This window comes from Montipora foliosa, chromosome 4 (genome assembly GCF_036669935.1).
Source record: "Montipora foliosa isolate CH-2021 chromosome 4, ASM3666993v2, whole genome shotgun sequence".
In the NCBI taxonomy this organism is placed as follows: Eukaryota; Metazoa; Cnidaria; class Anthozoa; order Scleractinia; family Acroporidae; genus Montipora; species Montipora foliosa.
The window spans coordinates 40,927,100-40,939,599 of NC_090872.1; the positions used below are offsets into that span (position 1 = coordinate 40,927,100).

At 43.2% G+C, this 12,500-nt stretch overlaps 1 protein-coding gene across 2 annotated transcripts in view; it reads left to right on the plus strand.

The window, feature by feature from the left end:
* LOC138000808 (N(4)-(Beta-N-acetylglucosaminyl)-L-asparaginase-like) overlaps positions 1-12,500 on the plus strand; it is a 230,964-nt gene that overhangs the window by 204,695 nt on the left and 13,769 nt on the right. The window lies entirely within an intron of this gene.

The following is a 12,500-nucleotide window of genomic DNA, read 5'->3' on the forward strand; positions in this document are numbered from 1 at the left end:
AAAACGAAATGATACAGAAACAATCCTAACCCTAAAGGCCAAAATTTAGGCCTAATTAGGTGTAAGGTTTGCTTTAATGAATGTTTAGGATTCATTCTGTATTTTGTTTCACAAATTAGAATTAGCCATCATCACCAGCTGTCTTTCCTGGTGCAATGCTGTGTTTATGCTTCCATTGCTTTAACACTTAAAGCCTTGAGAGTGTTCATTCACTTACAGAACCCAAGCAGTGGATGTTGCCAGTTCCCTATCTTCCTCGTGCGACACCAATGGAGATGTCCCACACTCTTTGCCATTATAATCGGCAGATTTCGTAGCAACTGGCACTTAAGAACTAAGTATGTCGATGACACTACTTGAGGTGATACCAAGCTTTTTAGGTCTTGAAATTTTTTTAATTGATCAGGGTATGAGACTAAACCTGAAAAAACGCAAAGAAATGGTCTTCAATTTTATTTGAAACACGAATATTGTAATGAAACCTATATATACTGGTGAGCATGTCTTCTTACAAACTGCTTGGAGTCATCATTTGTAAAGACCCTAAATGGAGTTTATGACATGATAATAAGGGACTCTAAGCCTCTTTACTCAATTTGATTACTAAAGAGGGCTGGTGTCCACCATTTAAAAATGTCGGGCCCCCAGACCACCAGCTGCAATCCAAATACAAGATACAGATACGCGGCCAAAAACTTTTGCTACCTTGCCATACATAAAGGGCGTTTCAGAACAAGTCAGAAATGTGCTTAACAAAGCGAACATAAGAACTGCTTTCAAGCCTATAAAAACACTCGCCCATTATTTTAGGAACCCAAAGGATCGCCCAAAAAAGACGAAAACAAAAGGCATCGTGTACAAGGTTAAATGCCGATCGTGTGATTTTACATACATTGGGGAAACAAAGAGATCATGGAATTCACGTGGCGGGGAGCATAAACCAGGAACTAATAATAACAAAGAGTCGGCAATAAAAGATCACGCCGAAACCACTGACCATGACATTGACACTAGCAATGTGGAAATTCTAGAAAAGAATGTCAATAATTGGCACAAAAAAATCTTTTTGGAATCATGGAACTCCATAATAGACAAAAATGCGGTAAACGAGCGGAAGCCATTTTCTTCTGTCTATAAGACATTATTGAAGCCCTAGGGGAGAAAGTAACTTCTTATTTTAGTTTTAGCATATTACTCTCGAACAGCATATTTAAGTTACTCTGATGAAGACCGCAGTTGCAGTCGAAAATTCAGTTTTTTAATAGTTTTTTATCTAGATCAGTTTCAATGTTTTTTATAAACACCTTTTATCCTATAATGGATACTGATCGCCCATCAAGTATTTACCCAGTGATTTAGCATAGGCACAGATGATGTAAATCGATTCAAGACAACACAAATGTCACAAATGGTGGAATCGTCTGTACTTAAAAGTTGTAAACAATCATGAGATGACCGGCATCAGTAAAGCGTTGTGTTCTACAAACTATGCGTCAAACATTCTCTCTGAAAATTGTCCCCAAAATCAGTAAAAAATATTCTCTCTAAATATTTGATTGCGAGTGGATTTCGTTGAGCAATGGATGCATCAAATTGGTTAGATTGCGGCCTCGACAGTGGAATAAATGCCAATGGTTTCGATTACGCTGGAGATGGAATGGATCGTGGACTGCCCGATTTTCCTATCCAGTTTCCTGGAAGAAGATACACTGACGGTAGAAGGTAACGTTAGTTCTGTTTGTACGACAACAGATGTTTTCGCTGGGCCATTAAGCTATGGCGGCCCTTCGCTCAAACCCAGGCCCCCCACCAAGCACCTGCGTTGATTTCGAGGAATCAGAATGCCAAAGGGACTCCCGGGAGCAACACAGCATGGCTACGCTGTGGACAAATGTTTGCAAGGAAATTGAAAATTTACTGAAGGTAATTCCGTCCAAACTTCAGGCCAGCCAAAGCCCAGAGGAAACTAAGAAAATTGTTGACCTTCTCTCGGAGAGGTGGAAGACACTCGAAGAGCTACATACAAAATACCTTGCTGGGATAAATGAGAGAAAGTGCTTTGAACAGGCACAGAATCGTTATTCTAACCTGAAATGTGATGCACATGATGTCATTAATAAGTGTGAAGGTTTCTTGCAAAAATTTAGCTCTTCAACTGGAAATGTCGGAATGAATCCTGGACTACCAGACCAGGACGTGGAATGTGATAATAATGTGTCAGTGTACTCAAAGTCTTCTAGTGAGTCCAGATCATCGTGTAAGAAATCTTTGAAAACAGTGCTTGTTTTGAAAATGAAACTGGACCTGGCAAGGGCTAGGGCAAAGGAAGAAGCAGAAGCGGCTAGAATGGCATACGAACATAAACAAAGAATGCAACTTAGGTGTCTAGAAGAGGAAGCATCACTAGCCGAACGATGATGGAGGTGAGAGGGAGGTCTGGCACCTAGCGCTGCTAGTCCCTTGGATACTACCAACGTTCCTAGTTGATAGAAGACCCCTTCTACCCTGGTCACTTCGGACAAAATTGAGGCCAGCGGATCTGATGCCAATCCAGGTGCCACTTCTACTATTAGTAAGGAGACCGTATTTCAACTGAACCATTGCACGGATGGGTCAGTCACTCCTGTGTCGGGAATTTTGAAGTCTTGGGACAACATGATAACTCAAACGGTGGTCCCTCTCAGCGACAGGGTCTAATGTCCCAAGACCCTCAATGGCGTGAAGTCACCCCAGTCCTTTAGAGTACCTAGTGTCCAACAATCACAGAGGGCTACCTGTGGTGACCACACCCCACACACCCCACACCCCTGTTGCAGCAATGTGCAAGGCTCAAATGCTGAGTGGAATGCAGCCGACACGGTTAAAGGTAAAGGTAAAAAAATTTTATTTAATGTCGGTAGTTCCTTCAACTACGAGGCTGGTATCAATGGAAGCTGATGGTGTGCCTTTTATCCCCCTCCCTCTGTCAGTGCTTCGTTTTACGAGTATTTAAAGCTATAGCTACATGGATCAGAGGAAAGTCGAAACAGAGGTTTAAGTCACAGAGGATCGCACCAGGGACCTCTCGCTCCGAAAGCCGTGCACTAGCCAACTGAGCTACGACTGCTCCTGTAAGCAGTGGATTTCCCCTTCTTTCGTGACCAAATTCGTACTGATATTGAAAGTGATTTGCTTACCGATGCCCAGCGAGTTGAATATCTCCCTAAGTTTGTCAGTGAAAAAGCTTTGGAAATGGTAAAGCGAAACAGAGGCTGCTCATTCAAGGACATCGTGAAAACCCTTAAGGAACGCTTTGGTCAGACAATAAGGGTAACTCAAGCATGCATAGAAGATCTTGTAGCCGGTCCAAGGCTGACCTATGGGGATAATATTGGACTTATCAACTTTTCTGAGAAGCTGAACACAGCTACAAAAATCCTTCAAGGCTACATTGAACATGAAGCAAACATCGCAACAAAGCTTAAGCGTATGGTTAGCCGTCTTCCTTATGATCTGATCATCAAATGGGAAAATGAAAACCTTGAGATTGTTAAGAGTGGAAGGTCTCCTTGACTAAAGGACATTGCTGCCTTTGTGAAGAGACAAGCATCCATTAGCAAAGACCCAGTGTTCCAAGGTTAAATGTTGAAGCGAGAGAATAAAGAGCCCAAGGTGCCTCCCAAGCGTCCAATAAAGAATCCCACAATTGGTGCGACAGATCTCGAAACTAAACCTCCAGCCCCTGGCTTGAGAAGCTGCAGAGTCTGCAAGTCTAAGCATCATAAACTTCATCATTGTCCTATAATCAAGAAGTGCGAACGTGTGACAGTGCGAAGACAGTATGCGGCCTCCTGTGGATTTTGTTTCAACTGCGGCGTTGAAAGGCCTGGGCATGGTTCTGGATCGTGCCCTGAACCGCCCGCATGTTCAAAATGCCCAGGGCGTCACCTTAGTCTTCTGCATACTGACAAAGTTCAGGATGGTCGTCGGCCTATTCCACCCGACAACAAGGAGTCCAACGACAAAGGTGACAAGCCTCCAGCCACCCCCCATCCCGCTAATCTCGAGGGAGTGAATGCAAGTCAGATTGTGAGTGCTAATTTCAAACAAACCTGAACCATATCATTTTCTTGAACGTTGTACCTGTCATTATCGCCACGGCGAATGGTAACACTGTATCAACTTACACCTTTCTAGATAGTCTAGATAGTGGCTGTCCAGATACCCTCATCGACCATGGTGTAGTTGATCATCTTGGTATACAAAGAATACCTGAGCAGATTGGAATTAATTCAATCACAAACAGTGGCAAGGTTGTAGAGTCTAATCGAGTTTCCTTTATCTTGAGTTCTGTGGAGATTTTTGGAGAAAGTATTGAGGTTTCTGAGGCCTATGTTCTACCTGACCTCAACCAGTCACAGGGAGCCTTTCCAGAGCGAATTGATGTCCACAATCATTCTCACTTGTGTGACATTGAGTTCCCAGCAGTTGACCTTAAGAGTGTCCATGTGGGAAACAACATCCCCTATGCACACATACAGAAAGAAGTTCGAGTCCTTGAAGATGCAAGGAAAGGACGTTATGGTTATCGTTACCCCCTTGGTTGGTGTGTTTGCCGTTGCTATGGTGCTAAGAATCCCGAGGGAGTCTCAGTGAACTTTGTTTCCATTGATCACAAGCCTGTCGACCTCATTGAAAAATTCTGGAAACTTCTTGGAGCAGTTAAGTCAGGAGAGAAGCCCCTCTAGATTGAAGACAAGAGAGCGATGCAAATAATTGAAGACACCACATGTCTTGTGGATGGACGTTATGAAGTGGGCATGCTTTGGAGGAAGGCTGAGCGCTGGTTTCCGAATAATCTTGTCATGGCCAGATAGTGCTTGAAGTCCCAGGGACGCCGCCTGATGAAGCCCAGGAATGAAGAGATGGCCATCACATATCGTGAGGTAATGGACAGTTTCATCAGTAGTGGATTTGCTCACAAGTTGTGTGAGAAGGAGTTAGCTAAGTTGGTACCTCTCACAACACCCGTAACTTCCCCTACCAAGCCTGAAAAGGTGCGTATTGTTTTTGATGCGGCAGCCGAGTACGAAGGGACCTTGCTTAACAAGAATCTGCTGAGCAGGCCAGACATGACCAACAGTTTAGCCGGTGTCCTCCTGCATTTTTGCCAAGGTACGATTTGTATTGCCGCAGACATTGAAGGAATGTTCCACCAGATTTGTGTATGTGAAGAAGACCAGGATTCATTGAGGTTTCTATGATGGACAAATATCTATGAAGATCCACCTGATGTTTACGTTATGCAAGTACATATATTTGGAACAGCATCTTCCCCTTTGTGTTGCTAACTCCACCCTGCGGCGAGTTGCCGATGACAATGCTGAAGACAGTGCTGATGACTTCAGCCCCAGTGTCGTAGCAGCTATAAAGGGAAATTTCTATGTTGATGATGCTCTCCCTTCTGAGAATGATGAGCAGTCAGCCATTCCCCTGGCCCGAGATATGGTTGACATCCTTGCCCGAGGTAGTTTCAACCTGATTAAGTTTACGTCAAATTCAAAGACAGTTCCAAGTGACAAGCTGTCCAACGAAAGGCTCAACCTTGATTTGGAAGATCTGCCCATTGAAAGAGCACTCGGGATACTTTGGTTTGTTGGAGAGGATACTCTCGGCTTCAAAATAAGGCATCTTCACAGCCCCGAGACTAAACGTGGCATCTAGTCTAGTGTTTGTTCCTTGTTCGACCCGCTAGGGTTCACTGCACCTGTAGCGCTAGCTGCAAGAAGTTTGGTGCAAGACCTGTGGAAGGCTAATGTTGGATGGGGCAAGCCTCTTGGTGAAGAGTTCCTTTCAAAGTGGAGGTCATGGAAGATTCAACTAGCTTCAGTGTCTAAGTTGCGCATCCTGCGATCCTATTTTCTGCAAGATAGTGACCGGCAAGACTGCAAGTTGTTGCTCCATGTCTTTTCGGACGCAACAGAAGTTGGGTATGGTGCATCATCCTATCTGCGAGCTGAGTACCTGGATGGTCGGATTCATTGTACCTTCATCACGGGGAAGGCTAGAAACGCACCAGTGAATTTGTCAGTATTCCCAGTCTAGAGTTGCAAGCGGCAGTACTTGCAACTTGCGTGTGTAAAATGCTGCAAGAAGAATTAGAACTGAACATTGGTAGGCCATTCTTATGGACTGATAGTGAGATAGTGCTGCACTATCTAAAGAATGAGAAACAGAGACTTCAAACCTTTGTAGCCAAAAGAGTTGAAGAAGTAAAGGAGCACTCACCTGTGCATTATTAGAATCATGTGCCAAGGACTTAAATTTCAGCAGACGTGTCAGCAGATGTGTCAAGGGGATTGACCCCATCTTCTCTGACTGCTGACCACAGTTGGCTTCGTGGACCTGACTTTCTGTGGGAACCAGAACATTCCTGGCCGAAACAAGAGTGTAAAACTGTGCCTTGTGAAGATTTGGAACTGAAGAAAGAAACTCACATGCACTCTCTGGAACTGACTCCTGATTCAGTTGCGGTGAAGAAAGGAAGCTCGAAATTTGAACCCATCAAAGATCCTATGGAAGACCCTCTCCAAGTCCTTTTAATAGCCTGCTCAGATTCGACCCGCCTTAGGCTCAACGTAGCATGGCTCTTACGATTTACATAGTTCATTAAAGATAAAGGGAAGGTCCAGACTGGAAAATTAACTGTTGATGATTTGAATGCAGCTACAGTGGCTATCGCAAAGGTTGTTCAGGGCTCAGCATATGCACAGGAGATAAAGGATCTGAAGTCGAATGATGCCATCAGAGCATCGAGCAAGATTGCCGCATTAAATCCTGGAGAATTGGAGTCAATGGATGCCGCCAGAAAAGAGTATCCAAATCTACCATGGGCCGGCAAATCATTCTGCCCAGGAATCATGCTGTAGCTGAGAAGCTTGTTCGCCATGTCCATCATTTCATTGGATATGTGGGGCGTGAGCATGCGATAGCCAAGTTGCGGGAAGACTTCTGGATTCCTCAAATCCGCGTTCTGGTTCACTCAGTTCTTAGTCAATGCGTCAGATGCAAGAAAGTCCTTGCTAAACCCATGATCCAACAGATGGCACCTTCACCAGAGGCACGGCTCATGGCATATGAACCACCTTTCTCATACACTGATATGGCCTTTTTTGGCCCCCTGTACGTCAAACATGGCCGAGGGACCACAAAGCGTTGGTGTTGTCTATTTACCTGTCTAACTACCCATTGTGTGCACCTCGAAGTTGTTAACTCAATGGACACAGACGATTTCGTCATGTGCCTGAGGCGTTTCATCAATCGTAGAGGCGAAGTGAAAGAGATTCGTTGTCATAATATAATGGCTCTAATTTCGTGGGAGCTGAGTGCGAGCTATATCCTCGTTATTGGCAAACTCATGTTGATCAAATGCCTCGTCATCTTTAAGAGGAGTGAATAAATAATCATACTCCTCCGACTGAATGCCAATTTCTTTGCATATAACTTCCTGAGTTTGAACTCCCTTTTCGTTCGACGTTTACTCGATCCGATTGTCAAAATTAAAGTTCATGTCTGTGATTTGCTGGCCTGGTTCACTACGTTTTATCCTCTTGGCGGTTCTCTCAGCTTCAAGCTCCTTTTCTCTTTGATCTTGTGCGGGTTTTTTCATCTGTTCACGATCTTTCCCTTCTGGCTTCGCTCTGTTGCTTTCTTTCAGGTTTTTGGGACCTACTTCTTTCTTAGAGTGCCCTAAACACAGTGTTGGAACCCAGTCGACGTTAAATCTATCCCAGCTTTTGGCAGCGTTACCAGAAACAAAGTGCCTTCCACAAACACGACAAACAAATGTCGTCTGTAAGATCGTCTTTACTAATTGCTGAAATCCAGCATGATCTCCTTTCTGTACACAAATTTTCCGCTTCTTTACCTTGATTTCTAACTACAGAAGGGACTCTTACGAATTTCAGAGGCTATGTTTTTACATCCGCTTCAGTCCTCTGAAAAACCCAAAGCAAAATATGATAGGTATCTCATATGGATTGTAAGAAAGACCACCTCCGGAGAGCTACATGACTTTAGGCCGGGGTCGTACTTGCTTGAATATAGTTTGTTTTACCAATTATATCTGTCAGTGCTTGAGTTTCGCAGGTACGACCACTAAAAATAATTTTGCTCTGCTGTTCCAAATATTTTGCTGTGTGACAAAACCTTGCAGCTTTGCAGCCCTACAATTTTTGTCAAGATTGAGCAGTCCTTTGATCAGGTGATATCGGCTGTCAAGTTTGACAACTGACAGCTTTCAAAACTCACAGTGTTCATATCAGTTGTCTCTTCAACACAAGCGGTCTTCACCCTTTTGAAATCAGTACTTATAATCCTGGCCAAAGTCAAGAGGACAGCCAGGAACAACTACCTGAAACAACATTTTATTCAGTTGCACCACAATTGCTGTCTGAAAATTAACGTTCAATAAAAACAAAAAGAAAATGAGTACAAGTTTGAGCCTGACAGCTCGCTGCATCATGACCAGTTTTTTTTTAAACAAATAACGTTTCGTGGCAAGTGTGCCGTCACTGCGGGGAACATGTAAGTGATGACAGAAAGTAATTTGAGTTGAGATGAGTTGAGGTTTTGCGTACTCTGAAGGTGGCCGCATAAAATTTATCTTAATTTTGACAAATTTGCTTTGGTCAAAATATGAAATGAAATTTTGTTCTGCCAAATTGAAAGTTGACATAAGTGCGACCCCGGCCTTACTTTTAATAGATATACCCCAGTAATTGCATAGTAATACAATACAACTGCATAGGTCATATTACCAGTGCCAGAACTGAACCTTGACGCTGGTTACTATTTGCCAACGGAAAATTCAGACTAACGGTAATAAAAGCAGAATTTCATTAGCTTATAATGGCAAGGACAGACAGTGGATTTTGAGAAGATTTACATTTTTCTGTGTACACTTTAAACAAGAGATATGCACAAGCCATGGCTGCTGAGCTTATCAAGAAAAAGGACAAATACAAACATTTAGAAAAAATAAAACTTCAGATTTCTTGAACAGACAGTCTCGTATCTCAAAAAATGATAAAAGGCGAAAATATTGGTATTTGTTTCCACTTAAGTTAGCGTCACGGTGCTTATTAAGTTGGTGGCTCTAGGTGCGGCACTTATTCGAGGTCCTTTTACGTTGAAGATACTGTAAATTGTCAACAGTTTCCTCTTCCTTCTATCCAGATCCTGTAGCTCGTTAACAATCCATTTAATGTTTCCTGCACAGTATTGGACAATGGACACTGCCCAGCTGGGATTATTAGCAAATTCTTTCTTTCCAAGCCATTCAGCATTGCCAAAAGCTTACTCCTGGACCACTGACTGGTATATTAGATGCCGTTAAGTTTTTAACGCACACCAGTGGCTCAGTAGGTTGAGCACTGGGCTGTCACACGGGAGGTCGTGAGTTCAACTCCAGCCAGACCAACATTCAGGGTCTTTAAATAACTGAGGAGAAAGTGCTGCCTTTGTAATTACATCTGCAAAGGGCTAGACTCTCTAGTCTTCTCGAACAAGGACGATAAGCGGTCCCATCTCACAACCCTTCACTGTTCATAATTCTGTGGGACGTAAAAGAACTTGCATGCTTGTCGCAAAGTGTAGGGCATGTAGTTCCCGGTGTTGTGGTCTGTATTCTGTGGTGTTTCATGGTTGGGAGGATAAAATGCTCGGAGAGGGCTGTAAGTTAGAAAACTGTTACAGGTTATTAGGTCTCCCTCTTTAAATAAAGATAAAACAAAACAAACAAACAAACAAACAAACAAACAATACCACTCCCACAGAATTATCCTGACATCACCAGGGCTTCTTGGAATGACCTAGTTTTCTTGTCAGGTTCCCACCCTCATTAGATGCCCACCTTTTTAGGAAGAGTTTTTTTAACTTAATGCGTTAATCTGGGAATTTCAGCATGAAAATTTTGCTGCAAGATCTCTACAGCCGACAGATAAATGCGTTTTAGTGTATTTAATAATTAACAAGAGCCGTGCAGGCAATAACCAAATGGTTCATTCTCCCATGGGTTAATACCAAGGCAAGGGCGGAACTCCAAGCTGGGTAGTGAGTGCTTGGAGAAAGGAAGGGCCCAATGAGAGGCAGCCATGGGACCAACCTACCCAAACAATGAAATTCCAAGCACCACCCTTCGAGTAAGGAAAAAAAGCCAGGCCATACAAAACCTGTGGAGAGGAATGAGCAATGGCAAAGCATTCAAAGCTCCTTAACAAAAACAACAAGGTTAAAACAGGCAAAAGCAGATATGCTAAAAGAGGTAAATCAGCAACATATAGAGTGAATTATACTCATCAAACTACTCCACCATGGATTTGGCTGCGTGAGTTAAAATGTCGGAGGGGTTCGAATTTATTGCTTGTAAGCATCACTTTTCCAATGGCCCAGAATTTGGATTAGGTGGTCCGGAAGACCAATTCGAAAGCTGACTCAAAAAATCACGAGGCAAACCAATAGATAAGAGAATAGCTCGTAGACTGTCCATGAGTAATGAGCAAGTTGAAGGAGCACCATTCTCAAGAGGGAACAAAGTGCAATTACCACAACAAGGTTGAACTGCTTATGATGGTGGGGAACCAAGCCCAATCAAGCTTTTGCACCCTTTCCGTAAGGGATCAGTTTTGGATGCTTTAATGCAGAGTCGAAGGCAAATTAAGAGTAGCAACAACAACAATGTCAAGCAAAGAGTGAAGAAAAGTGAGTTTGACAGCTGAAAGACTGGTGACGGTGAATTCTGTAGACTTCAAATAGCCGAATTGACCCAATAAACAAGCAGCAACATCTGGCCTCAGTTTAGCCCTATCCACTGGATAAATCATTATCCTGTGGATAACTCAATTGGTATTGCTAGTGTTTATCCACTGGATAGTGCTATCCACCTATTGAACAACCAAGGCCAGATCAACAAATGAATGTAAATCCAAGGCAGTGAATTATTCAAAAAATTTTACTGGAAATTGGCAGTTAAGGCTTGGAAGGTAATGAACCCTGTGAACCTTTGATTCATCTGACAACTTGTAGCTGAAGACAGCTTTCCAATAGGTCAGGGAATCCCTGATCAATATGAAGGGAGTGAACAGAAGATAAGAACACTTTGATCCAAGGGTGCTGCAGACAATCTGCCAAGTATGTGCCAAAAAGACAAGTTGCCATTCAGTGGTTGGACAACAAGAGCTAAGGGGGCTGAGATGACAATCATAATGCAAAAATTGATGAATTTCTGCTCTGCACAAGAATAGGTGCAGCTTCTACAACAGGTTGCAAACTTATTGCGACACTCCCGTTAGAAAACACCTTTTCTAGCTTCCAATACCCTCCTGATCTAGAATTCCAACCTTTCCCAACTTCCCCCTTCCTCTCCCTCTTTTAACGCCCAAAGAAGATGAAGTGTCTCCACAATTTTTGCAACTTGTGATAGATCAGCTTGGGAAGCTGAGCTAACATCTGAGGAGGGATGAGGACTGGAAACTCCTTGGCATATGGTTCTTGAGAGTGAAATCCCCGCAAATTGAAGGGAGACAAAAATCAGCTGTGCCATTATTTGTGGCTGAAACATGAAATGCTGCTTCATTAAAACTGAAGCAGGCAGGCAGCCATTTTGAGTAGCCTATGCAACAGGTGCATATTGTGTGGGTTTTCAGAAGTCCAGGAGTTGAGAATATGAACCACTGATTCATTATCAACTTGGAATAAAATATGCCTGCGAGACAAACAAGAACTCCAGACTTGGGTGGCGACAACTACTGGAAAGTGTTTGTTGCAGGCGATTGACAAGATAGATCTGTTGTGTAAACCACCTGCCATTCATTATCCATAAATGCACCATATCCAATCGTACTAGATGCATTCGAACAAACCGAGAAATAAGGGAGCGTTGGGGATGGGAAAAAAAGGAAATCCTATTTCACTGACCAAAGAGTGCACTCACAATAGGAAGTCCTTCCTGAACTCGACATTAAGACGGACGGGATGAAAATTATTGCAAAAAGTACGACTCTGAAAACCTCGTTTCCAGAGTCCTTACTCTCTTCCCCTCGAGAAAGTACCCTGGTTGTGGCTGTGTGTGTTATGGAAGTGAGTCGTAGACAAATGACCAATTAGGTGGAAGATAAGATCAATGCCTTTGAGATGTGGCGCTTTAGACGACTGCTGCGAGTGTCTTGGAGGGAAAAGCTTACCAACCAGTGGGTGCTTCAACAACTGAGAACAAAGACAAGGCTCTTCCAAAAAAATGTTACAATTCTTTGGCCACGTCATACAACAGAAAGGCCTTGAGAAATTGTATTATCCTAGGCAAAGTGGAAGGCACCAGTGGAAGGGAAAGACCCAGAAGAGCATGACAATCAGACATTGAGCTATGGCTGGGAGGCAGTCTGCATCAGGCATCCCAACTGGCACAGAATCGGGATCAGTGGCATGTATCCATGAAAGTCACAGCATCTCATTTTGAGCCACTT